Genomic DNA, 15,499 nt, shown 5'->3' on the forward strand with positions numbered 1-15,499 from the left:
CATGTATTCAGGTGTATTTATGTGCATCTGACAGCACTTTAACTAACTGTATTTCTGCACATTTATCTCATAGGCCCTGCTGTTTATCTTGCTGATTGTATTTGAAGTACCAGCATTTTAAGAGTTATTTCCGTATCAAATATAGAATGTTTTAGCAAGCGTTGAACCACTTTATATATTAAAAAGCTGTTGAGAAAACACTGATGGAACAAGACTAGCACTATGCTCGAATATATAGGTTTTGATCAACATTGCATTCTTGCATACATATGATGTGTCATGTCTGGGGCTTGAAGTTGAGAACAAACATTTATATTTTACATCTATGAGACAACTTGTACTACTTGGATGTATAGCACAAAGGCATCAATGGGATCAGTAGGCCCTAAGCACTTCATCTTGTTGTTGTTTTGCATATTTTGCACATTGCAGTCAATGCGGTTTTGCACATAATCAATTGTATGTAGTAATATATATAGCGCTTTATAATATTTATAGCGCTTTAGAGTATATAGCGCTTCACTGAATGTACTGGCAACATTTCTGTTGCCAGCAATAATGTGGCACAAACATATAGTTCTTTTATGTTGCCAGTATAACATGTGAATACATTGCTGGTGGCAAGCAAGGTACAGAAATCATAACACAGCAAAAGCCCATTGGGAAACTGCAGAGAGTAAAGTGCACCATTTTTTTTTCTCTTGAATACCTCATATATAGTAGACTACATTATTTATCTATAACTGACTAACCTAATTAACATTTACTAAACACTAACTCTAACCCCTTAACATTATAATGTAGTCCCATGTACAAAATGAGGTGAAAATACATATTTTGAAATCTGTTTTTAAAATTACACTGGCATTTTTTTTTCTTCTGTTCTTCTGCTTTTCTCTTTCTGTGTTGAATGCAGAAAGCAGAAAGGAAGGCAGCAGGAAATCAAAAGATACAGTTATTATGCTCTGAAGCTCTCATTGTTTGGAACATGACGGTGGTAACATAATACATTTTCTGCTAATATGATTGGAAGAAAGTGTCTGCAGATATGCCACGCCAGATCTGGGGAGGCTCTGAGGACATTGGGAAGATTACAGGGAGAGTTTAGTTCGGGTTGACACAGAAGTGCCTGGTCACTGAGCGCTGGCTAGAGAATTCCTCGCCATGCATTCCCAGCACCCAAGATTATAGGAGCAGTTCGGTGACTGGGCCTGTTTTTCTGAGGCGAGCAAATCAAGCTCGTGTGGGGGAGCTTCAAACAGATAAAAGTTTAAGTGATGTCATTGTGTGCAGTCGGATGGATGACCGAATTAAAAATGTCATGTAGGCAGAATAGCAAAGGAAATCCCCTGTATTTTACTTTGTCATGTTTAGAATGTTAAAAAGTAACTAATTTTTAAAAAGGCTTGTTTACTCTGTTTCTGTTTCTTTTTCTTTTTTTACAGATAATGGTGAAATGTACACGGTAAGCATTGAATTGTGAATTGTACTTGTATGCAATATAATCAGAATATAAAAATGAATTCTTTAGAGTCATTATTGCATTTGGGATTTTATATGTGGACATAGGGGAGATTCATTCCCTTTGGTAATACATTTGTCAATTTGCCCATGCAGATAACAACCAGAATAAGCAGTGATAAAATAGGTGTGTTTGTGTGTGTCCTCCTCGCATGTTGTTTGGAGGGAATCTAATATAACATATAGATTACTGGAGGTCTATGAGCCAGTAATGCCTACAGGTGCATAGATCACTGGTGTAGATAAGCCAGTGATACCGGCCACATACTGCAGGTGGCACTCTATATAAAAGTGTTGGGTTTTCTTGTGTGTATAGGTCCAAGGCCGTCTATAGATCACTAGGAGGTATTATAATAGAAAGGACAGTTTTGTTTATGATGGAGTTATAATGTAGGGAAGGAAACTATGCTCACCACTAAATACCACAAAAAATATACTACCGCAAAATGCCACAAGTAATACATATTGCTAGGTTCTCCAATATAATATAACAAGGTATGGTCACTAGAGTGATATGAGGCCAAACCCAATCTAAATGAAAGGATAAGTTATCACCAAACTATCGATCATATTTTGGCGGTAAGCAAAATACAGCTAAGCCACAAATTTACACAAAATATCCTACATACATGGTCTGTTGGCCAGGAAAGTGGCTATAGAGCACCTACTGGGCGTGGCAAGTGTGTCTCACACTACCATACATGCATTTGAGGGAACCAATTTCAAAATAGCAGTGTGACACTAAAAGTGAATTTCAGAATGTCTCAAATGGAGGCCACATTCCCAGAGCTAGTGCAAAATCTGGAGGCAAAACTATATGAACATGGGACATGGTCATCAGATAATGCCACCAAATGGCGTGACCGCATCTATGGTGAAGTACAGAAAGAACCATTAGACAGAATTTTTGCAGAAGGCAGCATAATTCAGGTTTGTCTTTTGAGACTACTAAATGCAGCTGATAAACATGCAGAGAAAGATTGTCTGATACGGCTATGTGCCAAGACATGGTTTATACTAAATAGGTCACAGCGAATGCAAGAAAATTATACCAAGCTGATTAGCAGGTTAAAAGCTGATCTGGATGGAGCAAGTGAAAAAGAGGAAATGTTAAGAGCAGAATTGAAGGTATGTCAAAAAGACATGCAGCCAGAATTTAGAGATCTCGACACTCAATTGTCTCAAAGCAAGAAGCAGTTTGAGAATAGTGAACAAGAATTGAAACACTTGAAAGTGTTGGTAGATCATATTAGACAAGACATTAGAAAGAAGAAGTTGTTTTGGAAATGCAGGTTTTACAAAAAGAACATTTTGAGAAAGAAAGTGATCTCTAAAATGCCGAACAGGAAATGGTTAAAATATTTCAAGAAAGAGACAAGAGAAACAAAGAATTCAATGAATGCCAAATGCAAATGGGTGATATGCAAGAGGTAATTAATAAGATGGGTGATGAAAACAACTGTTTGCGTAAGGAGGCAGAAAGGCTCCTTAAAATTGCAAGGATCTGGAACAGCAAATATGCATTTCCAGGTTCCAGGATAGATGACAGGGCACTACATTCAATGGAGTTGAGGTGAATCCTATTTCTACACAGAGAACTAGTGCCCCAGTGGCTGGGCCAGTGAATGAACTTGGTTGTAGTGCCCTTGGGGGATTTGATACATCCATTAGGGGCCGCCGCCAATCCCATTCACCTGAAACCAGGGGTGAATCACAAAGTAGTGCAATCCCATGCATAGCAACGAGTAGCCCCATAAAAATATTGAAATCAATCAAGGTTTTGATCAAACCATTTAAAAAAGGAGGAGAGTGCTGTATAGAGGACCACTTAGAAGCGGTGCATGATATATTTAAAGCCCTCCAGATACCCCAGGAACAATACAGGCAATACTTTCACTTAACTCTGGATGCTCCCATAGCCAGTATCATAAGAGGGTTAAATGAACAGCAGAACATGCCAATGGGCAGAGTTTGAAAAAGAGATTAGACATCATTTTTATCCTTTCCAATCATTGCAAGAGGCAAAAAAGGTTGCCTACATGATTACGGATGGGCCTAAAACATCACATCGCCAGTTTTTGCAACACTTAAAAAGAGCGTTTTCTCGCTTTGATGTATCTTTTGACCCCAATTCCGATGAGTTTAAAACTGCATACTTCTATGGGCTACAGAAAGACATTGGTCCTCATTAAACGGAAGGCGGTAAGGGTTAACGGTCACCGGTAATGGTACCGGTGACCGTTAACCCTTACCGCCTTATTACGAGGTCCCTTTGCGGGTTGGTACTTTAACGGCTGCTTTTTGCAGGTGTTAAGAACCAACCCGCAAAGGGACATCGGTGCTAATTACGCCACCGCAAATTTCCGGTACCATAATTAGCACCTTCCCCATTCCCATTATGCCCTATGGGGCAAAAATGGGAATGGGGAAGGGCAATGGTGGAAGGGGGAATTACCGCCCCGCCAACCTTGGAATAGGGCGGTAATTCCCCTTTCCACCAAGGCGGTGCTGTTATTTTACCGGCATGAACCATGGCGCTAATAGCGCCATGGTTCACCGCCTACCGTGTAATGAGGCCCATTATATCACAGTTAGTCCGTGAATTTGACTGTGACAAGTTCCTTGAATGGATTGTACACCAAAGTACAAAATTATATGAAGTACTCTATTGTCAGGGTAGAGAGAGTGATAAAATGAAAGACACTAGACCAAAATCTAAAGAACCCTCAGCAATAGTGATGGAGATCAGGTCAGCCAAAATGTCCCTTGAATCCGCTCAAAGTCCAGGTAAAAATAATTTGACACCTGACAAAGGGGTAATCAACAGAGATCGTCACTCCCTGCACTAATGTTTCAATCACATGATCCTAGTAATATGGAGAGCTACATTAGCCCTAGGTAGCTAGGAAACCGACCCCGGGCAGGATATCGGCTGGATATGTCAGGTATGAATAATAATCAGAAACAAAGTCAGGATCAAAGAAATAATGGTCCCTACCAGACATTGGGAACACAAAGCAGATTTGACCCTAACACCATGATATATGGTAATCAGGATATACCCCGATATGTGGATCGCTTTGCTGAAAATGGGAATCAGCATAGGGGGCAATACTCACAAAATGAGAGATAGGACATGAGGCAGAATATGAATTATGCCCCACGTCAATACAATGAATCACCACCACCAGGGGACTACAACCAAAGGATGGGTGCACCTCGCTCCCCTCCACATATGAATCAAGAATTCAGAAACGACCCCAATATAAATCATTCTCCTGAGAGATATCAGAATAGATTCAATCAGGGGGAAAACCACCAATATCGACCTAGGCCACAGAGAGAAGATTCTACGGAGATGGAAAGATTCCAGTGTCTCGAGGCCCGAGTGAAAATGTTGGCTGAGCAAATAAGAAAGCTCCATACAGCACAAAAGCAGTCATCAAGGGAGGGGGCAGAAGGCCATAGCAATGACTGGGTGGTTTCCGATAATAAGTGACTAAATGTTAATGATACCTGCAATGCCAAGAAAACAGATTGTCCTGATTTGGTTTTGCATAATGATTCTGAGATGCTTAATGATTTAAAAAGGAAAATACCAACAAATGAACATGTGACAGAAATTGCAAATACATCCAAAAAAGAAGTTCGATTTAACCTAGAGTTAAATCAAACATTGGAGATTTGCACAAATGAAAAAGGAAAACATGAGATTCCAAAAGAACAAAGGGACAGATTTAAGAAAGACAACTCATGCATGGGGAATACAAGTGAACAGGGAGTATGTGGAGATGCAAGAACCCCTTCCCTGGGCAATCAAAACACTATTCAAACACAGGCTGGAAGAATAAATACTCCAAAGGAGGGTACAGATCCATCACCTGAAGAGTTCTTTGAGCCACAAATTTTTGAAGAAGTTAAAAAGACGGGTACCATACCAAATAACCACAAATGCACAGAATTAGGAAATGGCAATTTACCAAGTGATGTTTTCACACATGTTCAGTTGGAGGATTGTAGTGTGATCTCTGATGATCCCCGGATTGAAGGACGAACAGTGGCCACACTCCAGAAGACCTCTGAATATGGGGAATGAATAAAGTCTCTCACACAGAAATGGACAGAAAGGAGGGAAAAATGTCCTTCCATTTACAAATGTGCTCAGCCAAAAGTGAAAAAGGCCTGAGAAAGGTGAGTCCTGAAATCAGTACGAAATACACACTTTTTCTGTGTATTAGAAGAAGTTGAAGACAGGTATTATGCTCCCATCACTGTGGAAGAGAAATGCAATTCATTTGCAATGATTTACACCAGCACAGAGGCCACAATTATGTCCAAAGAATTGGTGAAAAATATCAATGAAGGGAGATCCCCACAGAATCAGATCACAGTGAGGCAAAGTGAAGGTCCAGTGCATAATTTTAATGGTGAGGAGGTGCCTATTATAGGTGTTACCAAAGTTGACATAAAGAAACGAAAACACAGAATGAAACAGGAAGTATTGATCACATCTATGTGTGAAATTTCATTTTTGATGGGGGCAGATTGCCTGAAAAGATTGTCTCCTCTCATAGATGGGGTGAATGGAGTACTGTGGTCCTTAACCAAAAAACCATTGAGACCTAAGAAAATAAAATCACAAAACAGCAGTATAAATGAATGCCACACCGTTGCCAAAACGAATGATGCAGTGGAGGTATACCTCCAAAATAGTTGTGTACCTAGCGTTACTGTTATTTTGATGTGTCAAGATAAAATGCAAAAGAAAAACAAGCTGTGCAGATTTATTTAGATCCTAGGAAAAAATGGCAAACTGAAATAGATGAGCACACATTGTGCTTCTATTTAAAAGAGAAGAAATGCAAACAGAATACTACTCCTGAAACAGACACAGAAAAATACATTACCACTCTTGCTGAAAAACACATGGAAGATGAGCAATCATGGGATCACACTGGTATAAATGGCCATTCTAAAGTGATAGAAGCTACCTTAGCGCTTGAACAGGAAAGGAGCTTTATTAATGAGAAATTACTGCAGAAAATAATGGAGAGGGGGGAGGTCCCAAAAATTAGTCTACGGTTTGGACAATTCAGACTTTGAAAACCGAATTGCAGGGAGATGCATGCTGAAGATTAATATTGGGCAGAAAACAATTTACCATAATGTGTGGATAGTGAGTAGAACACTAAATGATGTTTACATGGGCAATGATATAATGCACAGAATGTGTATGGTATTAGAGTTCCTCAATCAAAAAATATGGTCCCGGCTACCCCTTAATTTGAAGATAAAAGAAAGGCTTATCATTGCGCACAACTGGTCCCATATGCAATTGAATTACAGGTGAGGAAGGATACTACTATCCCTGCATTCACCAAGCAGGTTGCAATAACGCTAAAGTGCAAGAATGGACAGCAAATGAAAGATTCTGATGCATTTGCGTGCTTAAATGAGTCCATGAAGCAACAAGACCTGGATTATGAATACACCCCATTGATAGATATTGGAGAAGGATCTGTCAAAATTATGGTGAATGATAAAGGACATCAGGATATTCATTTAGAGGAAAATTCTTCATTAAGAATGGCCATACAAAATCTCATTATACTGCAGATTTCAATAACATGGTAACTTCTGGTCCCTAATCAAAGAGAGCAACTGGGCATCCAATCTAGCGCCGACAAATGCAGTCTCAGAAGAAAAATGGCTGGAATATCTATCGAGAGAGTTCGAGAAACCCAAGACATCGGTTGAGCCCCTGGAAATAACAAAAAACACAACATGGGTGTCGACATCGAACGCAGAAGACATTGAAGCAAAAATAAGAAACCTCAAAACTTCCAGAGCACCAGGTCCCGATGGTCTCACAAACATAATGCTAAAGCAATTCCCGAAGGAATGGTCAGAACTAATTGGAATGATATTTAGCATTTGTGAACAAACCCACGAAATTCCGGAGTCTTGGTCTAAAGCAATCATCGTCCCGATTTATAAAAGGGGCTGCCGGGAGGACCCCGTGAATTACAGACCAATTGCGCTGCTAGATATCTTAGGAAAGATCTTCTCCTCTCTCATCTTGGACCATCTGAGGATATGGGAAAAATCGGCAGAGTGCAAAGACATCTTACAAACGGGCTTCCAAAAAAATGGAACAATAGCAATCAACATCTTGATAATAAACATCCTTAAAGCAAAAGTTAAAGAAGGGGCGCCAAAAATCTACTTAGCTTTTGTAGACCTGTCAAAAGCCTTTGATAAAGTGGACAGAAACATGCTATGGAAAAAATTGGAAGCCTGGAAATGCCCCAGATCACTGCTCAACCCACTAATAGCGCTTCACACAAACACAACAGTAAGAGTAAAGCTTAACCAACAGGGAACCTTATCAGAAGAAATACAAGTGGAAAGGGGTGTAAAACAGGGGTGCCCACTTGCTCCTGCACTCTTTATCAACTATCTGGGGGACCTGCAGTACTCAGAAAACAAGATCAGAACGTTTCCACCTAAACTAGGGAAAACCAAAATTCCTCGTCTCCTATATGCAGACGACGTGATTCTGATTGACCAGACGAAAGTGGGCTTGCAGCGGAAATTGACAAATTTGACAAAATACCTAGAGGAAAATCACTTGGAGATAAATAAAAACAAAACAAAAACCATGACACTGGAGAAACAACAGAAAAGCTCTATAACAAGGGAGTCCTGGTTTTTAGACGATACAAAAATCGAAAAAGTAAATAACATCAGATACCTGGGATTTGAACTAGACAACACATCAACAGACAAAGCAATGCAAGCTGCTCTCTGGGATAAAGCGAAGAGACTGACAGCGCAAATGAGAACGTTGGACAAGAAATTTGGTAAATTTACGCTATAAAATGAAATTGGTGCCCGCGTTGACATGTGGAACGGAAGCATCATTGTGCATCCCGGAGAACATCTGGAACAGAATAGAAGGCATGGTCTGGAGAACCGTTCTGGGGCTTCCCAAATCAACCGCAATAAATGCTATCAGAAGGGAGCTTGGATTAATATCCTTGGCCTCGATAGTCGACATTAATGCAATGAGGCTATTCAGAAAAATCATCCTGGCTGACTCCCTGCCAATCTATGCATTGATTAAAGAAGAACTTGATACTGGAAATTGCAGCTTATTCAAGAAGTGGGCAGATTCTAGAAAGGAAAGGTTGTCTGAAATACTGTGCACGGAAACAGACCTAAAAGAAAACCCAGATAAAATCAAACGGAAACTCGAAGAAAGGGATTGGATCAAAACAATAGAGGCAGCAACAGAAAATAAACTATTACAACATCTTCCACCAACGTTCAACAAACCAAAGGTTCCAATGAAATACGTGAGTAAATTCCCGGACAAGAAAAAAAGACATTTGTTTATGAAAGCAAGATTAAATTTACTACAAACTAAACAAATACTCGCCATTCGAAACATGGCAGAAAACCTAGTATGTCGACTATGTAAAAACCCAGACACTGTGGAAACGATCAGACACCTAATCCTAAACTGCCCCTGCACGAAACAGAATAGAACCACCTACCTATCACCGTTGATCACGAATCAGTGGATGATTCAAGAAGAAACTTTGTGGAACAGACTCATCGCCGGTGAAGCCACTAGGTGGACAATAGCCATGGCAAATTTGCTCGAAATGGCTTTCAAACAGATAAACGAGGCCCAGCTCAATGAATCTACTGAAGCAGAGCATGGCTAGGGGAACCACCAGTCAGATGACTTTGGAGGTCTCCCACAAGCACTTTAATAAGTCGGATCTGTGAAAAACCATTGTCGAGAAACTCATTTTCAATGAAACCAAGAGGAACAAATTGCAGAACAAAAATGTGCCACACTCTTTTGACAAAATTACAGGTTTTTCCTGAATATAAGTCAAATAAATAAATTTAAAAAAAAATAACATGGTAATTGGAAATATTCCTGAGAGATATGTAGATGCACAGGGAGTGTTGCCAGAATATCTGGATTCTCAGCCCAAAGGGATCTTTAAAATTCAATCTGTATACCCTTATAATTCAAATGAGACAGTGTGCTGTCACCATGAGAATTGTATAGTATTTGACTTAAATGAAAATGAAATAGAAAATCAGCACATTCAAATGGAGGCTAATATGCCAAAATATTTAAAAATGGCAGCTTTACAGAGAGACACAGCCACACTGTTGGAGGAAAGCACAGAGATTCCTCCACTGGAGGATTTTTCAGAATTTTCAAAAATGCTAGAGGAGCAGATTTTGTTAGCAGATGCATGTGATAGGGATGAGGATAAAAACACATTGAGAAAAGTATTTATGGAATTTAAAGATGTGAAAGATGCATATGATTGCGGTCTAACTAATTTACATGTTGCCACATTACAGGAAGGGTGTAGTATAAATCCAGTATTTGTTCCCCAATATAGACTATCACTGGCATGTTTAGAGTCACTGGCAGAAATAATTAAAAATTTGGAGTCTCTGGGAATTATCAGGCCCGTTCATAGCACATCCAACACTCCTATTTTGGGTGTGTTAAAGCCAAATGGTCAATGGCGTCTGTGTGCAGATTTGAGAGAATTAAATAAAAGAGTGCCAGTGTCCAGATGGCCACTGCCATTCATTGGTCAAGGCCTTGCTCAGGTGCATGGCTCAAAGGTATTTACTACATTAGATCTCACATCTGGATATTGGTGTGTGCCATTGGCAGATGATATTCAGAATTTGTTTTCATTTTCATTCGATAAGACGCAATACGCATGGGTTAGAACACCATTCGGGTACGTCAATAGTGGGAGTGGATTTGGCATATTTCTGAGAAAGGCTATGCCTGATGCAGCGGAAAGAGGAACTATAGTTTATGTGGATGATGTTCTGATAAAAAATGAAAGCTTAAAAAGCCATTTTGATGAAATTAGACATGTTCTTGGCCAATTGCAAAAGGCGGGTGCTAAAGTATCTTTCCAGAAGACACAAGGGTGCATGAAAAAGGTGAGTTTTCTAGGCCATGAAGTGACTGAACATGGACTAAACCCACAAAAGAAAAAGGTGGAGGCCATACAGAAATTAAAAGACCCTAGAAATGTGAAAGGTTTAAAAAGTTTGTCGACGGGATATAACAGGAAATGTATTTAAAATTATGCTGAAATTACTCAACCATTGACTAAACTACTAAAGCTGAATACAACCTGGAAGTGGGAAAAAGAGCAATCTGAGGCAGTGGATAAATTGAAGGAATGTTTTATAAAGGCACCATGTTTAGCATACCCCATAAAGAACAGGGATTTCTTTATAGAAATAGGTTTCTCTGAACATTGTATGTCAGCAGTGTTATCTGAAAAACATGATTTGAATCACAAAACCATTGTGTATGCAAGTAAGGAATTTTCTTAAGTTGAAATTAAATTCAGTGAATGTGAACAGGCCCTTTTGACCACTGTGTGGGCGTTACAGCATTTCTGCCCCATCGTTCAGGGAGAAAAGGTAATCATTGAAACAAATCATCAACCATTGCAATTTTTAGAGAGTAAAAGGATTAGGTCAGGCAACCTAGCACAGTCCAGAATTACTTCATGGACACTGGCATTGCAAGGGTTTCCTGTAGAAGTGAGATATGGCCAAAATTAAAAGAGCCCAGTTGCTTGAGGATTGGCAGATTTACATGACTGTGCAGCTGAACCTGTATCAAATGAAGTAGAGTTGGAATCTAGTTTACAGGAGTTTGAAAAATCACCACACAAAGCATTTGATGAAAATGAAGGATTTGCAAGGATTTGCCAACTGTATATGTTGACGGTTGTGGCTTTCACATTGAAAATGACAGTAATAAACAATTGGTATTAGGAATAGGAAATGTCTGGTTGAAATGTGAAGACATTCCTAGTATAGGAATGAGAATTGGGGATAGGAGTAGTCAGGTAGCAGAATTGGCAGCCATTTATAAAGCAATTACTACTGCAGTTGATAATAACTTTAGTGATATTGTCCTGGTGACTGATTCTGATTATGCACAAAATAGCTTTGTGGAATATTTGCCTGGCTGGATAACAAGAGGCATGCTTACATATAATAAAAGGCCACTCAAACATGGACAAATGATACAGTCCACAGACAAATTAGTGTCAGAGAATGATTTAACAATATATTGGAGGAAAATTCGTGCACATTTAAAAACTCCAGGAGAAGATAAGGTGGGAAGTGATAAAGCAGATCATTTAGCCAAAATTGGGTCTGTGATGGGAGAGTTGCTACCTATTGAACACTTACTTGGTGAAATACAGATTGATGCAGTTACACGCTCTAAGGATCCAAAAGAGGTAGAACAACCAGTAGTGCAATGGAGTTATGATACACCAGATCAAGATCTGATTAAAGCGTAAAAGGATGATCCAATTTTGGGAATCTATTATAATCATTTGATAGACCCCAAATAAAATCCTTTAACTGAAAATGATTGTGCAGGAAAAGAAGAGTTGAGGGTGCTATTAAAGAATAAAAAACAAATCAGACTACAGGATGGACTCAAGATTAGAGAATCCATAACAGGACAAATACAGTGGGTGATAACCCTTTCATTCAGAGGGCTAATGCTACACTATGCACATGATTCAATAACTGCAGGACAGAGAGGTTCACAAAAAACATTAGAGATACTGAAAGATTATGCTTACTGGCCACATATGTCCCAAGATGTAGAATGATATACTAGGGGGTGTCTAGTATGTGCCCAATTTAAACCCGCTTCACCAATGCATAGAGCCCCACTGATGAAAAGAGGGTTAACCCTTCCATGGTCAGATTTGCAAATAGACTATATAGGGCCTGTAAAAAGATCGATCAGGGGGAACCGTTACATTTTGAGTGTGGTTTGTTTGATGTCAAAATGGATAGCGTGTATTCCTGCACCAGATTGTAGTGCGCAAACAGCAGCCACATTACTGTTAAATCATATATTTTCAAGATTTGGGTTACCACAAAGAATAGAATCTGATAGAGGAAGTCATTTTACAAGCGATTTAATGAGTAAAGTGTGGCAAATTCTGGGGGTGAAAAGAAAACTGCACATTGCATACAGACCCGCTTCTTCTAGGGGCATTGAACGTTGCAACAGGTCTGTTGTGGACATATTAAAGAAGTTTGTAGCAGAGGCAGGTTCCAGCTGGGATTTACGTTTACCTCTGGTTTTGATGGCAATCAGATCAACTCCTGCCAAAACAACAGGTATCAGCCCTCATGAGGTATTGACAGGTAGGAAAATGGTATTACCACAACATTTGCTATACAGGACACATGCACAGACACTTGTAAGCGCATCTACAGTTCATGAATATATGGAAGAATTGAGGAAAATTTACAACATGCATTTGCTTTTGTGCAGCGGAATTTGGAAAGGGCTGCTGACAGTGCAAAGTGTTATTATGATAGAAAGACATCTGTGAAAGAGTATAATGTAGGGGATCAGGTATATAAATTTAATTTTTGAAAACGTAAACAGAAAAATTCAAAATTTCTGGTGGCCTGGCAGGGGCCTTTTCAAATTGGAGATAAGGTGTCTCCAGTGGTGTACAAAATATTGAAGACAGAGGGTTAAACGGTAATAGAGCAGTTTGTTCATGTTAACCAGATTAAGCCCTGTCATCCCAAACATGAAGTCAGGAGACTTGAGCAAGTAGAAACAGCTTAAGTATCCTGGAAACATGGAAGGGAAGACATGGTGACTGTGTTCATAGTACCCCACATAATAATAATTAAAAAAACATTTAAAAAAAATAAAAAATATAAAAGGGCACTGAAACAGATTAAAATATTTTAATACGATGTTCAAATATATTTCATGTATAATGATGTGTTGTGTATACATTTGTTTTGTCTCTAACATATGCTTAATTTCAGAAACCAAAAGGAAAAGGATGAGATGTTTTGGACTACATATTTTATTTTTGGTAAAAAGGGAGAAATTGGTATTGTACTATGTACTTAATCTGTCTCTTTTCTATTTGATTTAGAATGATTAACATGTTTTGAGGTTGGAAGTCACAGGACCGGAGGACACGGGAGATGATGGAGTCCTGGAGTCCACAGGATGAAGATCAAGTAATGCCTCCGGACCAAAATATGGAGGTGAAGACAAAGTAACCGGGATGCCAAAAAAGATGACTTCACTGGAAAACCATCCAAGAGTACCAGAATGAAGGAATTGCACCGAATGAACCAGATGAGACGATGATCAGGACATCTTGACTCTGCTGTGTTCTGAATGGAGACGATTATCCCCTATGTGACTGGAAGGATGGGCGATGGAATACCACAAATGTATTATTTTATTTTATTATTTTAATTAATTTTGTTAGTTCTTTGTTTAATTTATTTGTTTTATTTTATTATTTTATTATTGACTTCAAATATTGATTTCACCATTGAACAAAGACAATTGAAAATATGGATACTTCAGTTGGAAAGAAATGTGTACAATGTTTCATGAGGACTCTTCAACTCATTTGAGATGAATTTTGCTTATACAGTGATTAAGCAGTGATTTATTATGAACAATGTAAATGTTCATTTTATTGATTTGCTATGATGGAAAGAAAAAGAGGAGCACAATGGGGTTTCCTCCGTTTGTGGATTTGAGTACTGCCAAATTGTCAGAAAAGGAGGGGTATGTAGTGATATATATATATAGCGCTTTATAATATTTATAGCGCTTTAGAGTATGTAGTGCTTCACTAAATGTGATGGCAACATTGTTGTTGCCAGCAATAATGTGGCATACACATATAGTTATATTATGTTGCCAGTATAACATGTGAATATATTGCTGGTGGCATGCAAGGTACAGAATTCATAACACAGCAAAAGCCCATTGGAAAACTGCAGAGAGTAAAGTGCACCATTTTTTTTCTCTTGAATACCACATTCATAGAAGACTACATTATTTATCTATAACTGACTAACCTAATTAACATTTACTAAACACTAACTCTAACCCCTTAACATTATAATGTAGTCCCATGTACAAAATGAGGTGAAAATACATATTTTAAAAGTGCACTGGCATTTTTTTCTTCTGCTTTTCTCTTTCTGTGTTGAATGCAGAAAGCAGAAAGGAAGGCAGCAGGAAATCAAAAGATACAGTTATTATGCTCTGAAGCTCTCATTGTTTGGAACATGACGGTAGTAACAGAATACATTTTCTGTTAATATGATTTGAAGAAAGTCTCTGCAGATATGCTACGTCAGATGTGGGGAGGCTCTGAGTTTTTTTAATGGGAAGATTACAGGGAGAGTTTAGTTCGGGTTGACTGGTCTCTGAGGACAGAAGTGCCTGGTCACTGAGCCCTGGCTGGAGAATTACTCACCGCGCATTCCAAGCACCCAAGATTACAGGAGCAGTTCGGTGACTGGGCCTGTTTTTCTGAGGCGAGCAAAGCAACATCATGTGGGGGAGCTTCAAACAGATACTTCTGGTAAGCAGATAAAGTTTAAGTGAGGTCACTGTGTGCAGTCAGATGGATGACCGAATTAAAAATGTCATGTCGGCAGAATAGCAAAGAAAATCCCCTGAATTTTACTTCGTCATGTTTAGAATGTTAAAAAGTAATTCATATTTTTAAAAAGGCTTGTTTGCTCTGTTTCTGTTTCTTTTTCTTGTGTTACAGATAATGGTGAAATGTACATGGTAAGCATTGAATTGTGAATTGTACTTGTATGCAAAACAGAATATAAAAACAAATTGTTTAGAGTCATTATTGCATTTGGGATTTTATATGTGGACATAGGGGAGATTCATTCCCATTGATAATACATTTGTCAATTTGCCCATGCAGATAGAATAACAACCAGAATAAGCAGTGATAAAATAGGTGTGTGCGTGTGTGTGTCCTCCTTGAATGTTGTTTGGAGGGAATCTAATATAACATATAGATTACTGGAGGTCTATGAGCCAGTAATGCCTACAGGCGGATAGATA

At 38.8% G+C, this 15,499-nt stretch overlaps 1 long non-coding RNA gene across 1 annotated transcript in view; it reads left to right on the forward strand.

The window, feature by feature from the left end:
• Positions 1–15,275, forward strand: part of LOC138488995 (uncharacterized) — a 111,402-nt gene extending 96,127 nt beyond the window's left edge. The window contains exons 2-3 of the long non-coding RNA XR_011274740.1: positions 1,446–1,465; positions 13,536–15,275. This is a non-coding gene — a long non-coding RNA (uncharacterized lncRNA). The remainder of the gene's footprint in view (positions 1–1,445; positions 1,466–13,535) is intronic.
• The last annotated feature ends 224 nt before the right edge of the window (positions 15,276–15,499 follow it).

This window comes from Ambystoma mexicanum, chromosome 9 (assembly GCF_040938575.1).
Source record: "Ambystoma mexicanum isolate Mex_15411 chromosome 9, UKY_AmexF1_1, whole genome shotgun sequence".
In the NCBI taxonomy this organism is placed as follows: domain Eukaryota; kingdom Metazoa; phylum Chordata; class Amphibia; order Caudata; family Ambystomatidae; genus Ambystoma; species Ambystoma mexicanum.